This window comes from Sinocyclocheilus rhinocerous, unplaced genomic scaffold (assembly GCF_001515625.1).
Source record: "Sinocyclocheilus rhinocerous isolate Xijiao unplaced genomic scaffold, SAMN03320098_v1.1 scaffold190, whole genome shotgun sequence".
NCBI lineage: Eukaryota > Metazoa > Chordata > Actinopteri > Cypriniformes > Cyprinidae > Sinocyclocheilus > Sinocyclocheilus rhinocerous.
This window is the reverse complement of record NW_015623079.1, coordinates 175399-180409: the sequence shown is the minus strand read 5'-3', so window position 1 is coordinate 180409 and position 5011 is coordinate 175399.

The window sequence follows — 5011 nt, the reverse complement described above, 5'->3', positions numbered from 1 at the left end:
TAAAACTATATAGCTACTCTTTTTAAGGCATCATTTTGATTATATTTACTTTCTGCATCGTTCTCTTAGGATCTCCTCCCTTCTGGTGGATCCCTGTTAATTTTCTGTCTATATTTCCATGTCTTCTCTCATCCAGTACTATATGTTTTATTTTTTCCACATTTATTTATTTTTCTTTTATTTATATGTTTATTTATTTTCACATGTATTTATTTTCACATTTATTTATTTCTACATTTCTTTGTCCGTAGGGTAATGAGGAGGGCATGTTTTAAGTCAGGAATAGCAATCGAGGCAGAGTAGGCGAGGGGTAATCTTTGAGGCCACAGTGACACCTTGTGGTGCCCAAACGAAGTACAAGAAGTGTAACCTACATGACGCGCATGTTGATAGTGTGGGATGAATTATTTAGTTAAGAACACTGAAAATGATCAAAAAAGAATAAAAAGGAGTTAAATACATTTTATTTAATTATTTAAAATGCTTTTTAAAGAGACCTTGTTCTCTGGTGTGACATATATGTCCTATGGTGTGACAGTACAGGCGTCACACCGGAGGACATTTTCTGTCATACCATAGGACTTTTCAGCCTATTTCTGTCAATTAATGACCTTGCTATTCCAAGATAACCTGTCATTAGCGGTAAGCAAGACATATTCTGGTGCCCAAACGAAGTACAAGAAGTGTAACCTACATGACGCGCATGTTGATAGTGTGGGATGAATTATTTAGTTGGGCAATATGGCCAAAATCTTATATCACGGGTTATCAATTTCACGTGGGGGGTTATTTCGGCTGGGAAGCATGCAATCTGTGATCGTGTGCATTTGCTGAAGCTTGCGAAAGCGTGCAATCGCTTTCTTATGCGCACAGTTTTTTTAGGTTTCACTAATATTATTTTTTAGGTTTCAGTAATTGGCCAATTTAAAATCAGGATATGGTGTCACACCATAGGACATGGTTTTCAGAGTCAAAATATCTCAAGTTCCTATGCTTTCTGAAATATATGGATGGACAAAATGATTGCCATTTACTAAAATCGACAGTTGTACAATTATGCCGGATATTATATTTATGTAGTGTGAAGTCTGATCTTTGAGAAAATATAAAGGCTCACTAACTTCGTCAATTCTTTCATTGTTTTTTTTTTTTACATTTCACTGAACTGTACCATAAGTTTGTCCTATGGTGTGACATAGCAAAAATTAAGAAAAAATATATATAATATAAATAGCATGAGAGATTTATCTTCATTATTAGATGCTTATTTTCATATAGTGTTATTTATTTAATATGAAATTATAATTAACATAATTTTTCCCCATGACTTGTTGGACAATTTCAGGACAAACTTTGACAACAAGACAAACTATGCTGTCATCCATTCAAAACTGCTGAAAATTATAAAATTTTAAGATGAGTGATATTTATTGAACCATGCTTGAGACAGTCACACCATAGGACAATTTTGAGATTAAAAGAGTTAAAAGTTAAAGAGTTAAAAGTTATAAGAAATAATGAAATTAGACTGTGTAGGCTATAGATCAGTTGGACAATTTCAGGACAAACTTTGACAACAAGACAAACTATGCTGTCATCCGTTCAAAACTGCTGAAAATTATAAAATTTTAAGATGAGTGATATTTATATCCCCCCTATTACAATACTCAACTGTTTTGTTTTTTTAAGATATTTTGAGATAAAAACAAATCTCTGGTTCTTTATGTGTGTCACACCATAGGACATTATGTCACACCATAGGACATTACGTCACACTAAATGACAGAAATGGTAGTTATTAAATTATTTCTATTTAATTTTGAACATGTCAAAGGACAAAGAAAGTTTAATTTTGATATAAACAATATCAACATGTTTTTTAAACAAAACAAAAAATTATTTTCATCAACAAAATTCAGTCTCTTAGATTTGCAGTGTTAACTTATGAATTAAATGAAAAACAAGAAATAAATTACAACAAGAACAATAGAGTTTTGTTCGTGTAATCAAGAAAGAAATATTTGACAAAATTTCAAAATGAATGCTGAATGATATCTGACAGTGAACGCATCTCCACTGCATAGCCGCATACAATCGTTGGTGTCAGTCGCAAATATTAAACATGTTTTAGGCTATAATGCATGGCGTGTGTGTTTCACTAGCTCCGTTCCCATGGACATCTTTTGTTTGATCTAATTCTGGATATTTCCAGCCTAAATCCGAATCTTAAGCCGTGTCTACACCGGGAGAACCCATTATAATCAGTTGATGCGGTGACCACACGGGAAGTGGCGCGAGGCAACACATCTTCTACAGTAACAGAGCCTCCTTCTATCCCGAATCTTTGAAACATGCGTTGTATGCGCTGGAAGTGAAACCTAAAAAACAGCGCGCATAAGAAAGCGATTGCCCACTTTTGCGAGCTTCAGCAAATGCACACTATCACAGATTGCATGCTTCCCAGCCGAAACAACCCCCCACGTGAAATTGATAATAACCCGTGATATACAATTTTGGCCATATTGCCCATCTAAATCATTCATCACACACTATCAACAGGCACGTCATGTGAGAAGGGGCATCTAGGCTACACTTCTTGTACTTCGTTTGGGCACCACAAGGTGTCACTGTGGCCTCAAAGCTTACCCCTCGCCTATTCTGGCTCGATTGCTATTCCTGAGGTAAAACACACCCTCCTCATTACCCTACGGACAAAGAAATGTAGAAATAAATAAATGTGAATATAAATAAATGTATAAATAAAAATAAATAAATAAATAAATGTGGGAAAAAAATATATAAATAAGGAAATAAAATTATAAATAATTATTTATCTTTGCTTTTTTACTTTTCTTTGCATATTTATTTATATATTCATTTATTTATAATTGTTTTTTTTACATTTCTTTGTACATTTATTTATTTATTTATTTATAATTATGGCAGAGATGGCATTCCATAAGCTTGAAGGAGGACTGCACCTGCCCCGATCTGGCTTGCATCCACTTGAATCGTAAAAGGTTTGTCAAACTGCGGCGCCGCTAAGATCGGAACAGAGGAGAGCAAAAGCTTTATTTTTTCAAAAGCTTGTTGGCAACTTACAGTCCAAACAAACTTTTCCGAACCTTTCAACAGATTAGTTAATGGGCAAAAAATCAGACAAAAAATTTGTGCAGAACCCCCGTTAATATCCAGCCATACCCAAAAAGCGCATCAACTTTTTTTTCGTGGAAGGAACCGGGAACCATTCAATAGCACACACTTTTTCTTGCAACGGACACACGCTACCGTGTCCCACCTCCCTTCCCAAGTAGACCACAGTTGCTTTTGCAAATAGTATCCTATAAACAATTACGTCATCCAAATAAACTGCGCAGCCCCCAAGTCCCGACACAACACATCAACCTTTGAAATGTTGCCGGCGCATTTCTTAATCCGAAACTCATAACCGAGTAAGAATATAATCTGGAGAATGTAATAAAGGCCATGATCTCTTGTGCACGAGATGTTAGTGGCACTTGCCAATATCCTTTTAACAGGTCAAATTTACTGACGAACTTAGTGACACCTACTTGATCTATGCATTCCTCAACCCGGGGAAGGGGAAAAGCATCAGGCTTGGTAATCTTATTTACCTTTCGGTAATCAGTGCAAAACCTATAAGAATTATCAGATTTTCTTACAAGTAAACACAGAGAAGTCCAACTGGAGCAAGATGGTTTTGCTAGACCATTATCCAGTAAATACTGAACCTCAGCCTCTACATCTACATCATGCTCAATTAGATGGGTACGCGATGGGGTATCTTCAAAAGCTGGAAATTTGTGTATTACCTTTATTGCTGAAAGATAGATAAATGGCTCATTAAATTTCCAAATTAAGCAAAGTTTCTGAATTTGTCAATCTAGGTTGCAACACACAATCTGCAGGAGTTTCAACTTCCTCCTCCATTCTCCTTATAGGTGCGATACCGTCCCCCTTGGAAACTGTTAATACAGCAGCAATTTTGGGTTTTGTCCTACCACGAGAGAAATGCGGTTTTAATAGATTAACATGACAGAGCTGCACAGATTTCATTTGATCGGGCGTATAAATAAGTGTAGCAAATTAGCTCAAAATGGAAATGTATATAAATAATTACAATTAATTATAATGAATTACAATTATTTACCTCAGCTACCAGTAGTAACTGTAGCAGAGTTAATATTACAAAAAACCAATCTGTTCGTGCAGCGAACATTCAGTGTAATTTCATATTATCTCTAAGAAAGGATATTTTCTTGGCCAGAGAAATTAACTTTCTTACAATACTAATGCATTAGAGCATGTAGCTATAGGATTTCATTTGATCGGGCGTATAAATAAGTGTAGCAAATTAGCTCAAAATGGAAATGTATATAAATAATTACAATTAATTATAATGAATTACAATTATTTACCTCAGCTACCAGTAGTAACTGTAGCAGAGTTAATATTACATATTAATTTGTAAGTGTAATTTCATATTATCTCTAAGAAAGGATATTTTCTTGGCCAGAGAAATTAACTTTCTTACAATACTAATGCATTAGAGCATGTAGCTATAGATCGGATCGTAAAAGGGACATTATTCACAAGCGGTGACAGAACCAGAAATTCATGTAATTTGTGCACAAAAATTGTATAAACTAAACACTAACACATACCTAATCTAAACAAACAAACAAACATATAAACACTCATGGGGAAGTAGAAGTGGATGAATGAAACCGTTAGAGATACAAACAGAAGGCAAGGCAAGGCGAGTTTATTTATATAGCACAGTTCGTACACAATGGTAATTCAAAGTGCTTTACATAAAAGAAAGTAAAATAATCATAAAAAAATAATCACAAAAATAAAACAAGGAATTTAAAAACGTTGAAATGATTTAAAAATTGATTTAAAATGAATTTAAGACAGTTTAAAAATAGAAAATGATTATACATAAAATATAGTGCAATCAGTTCGGACATTGCACAGTGCTCATTCA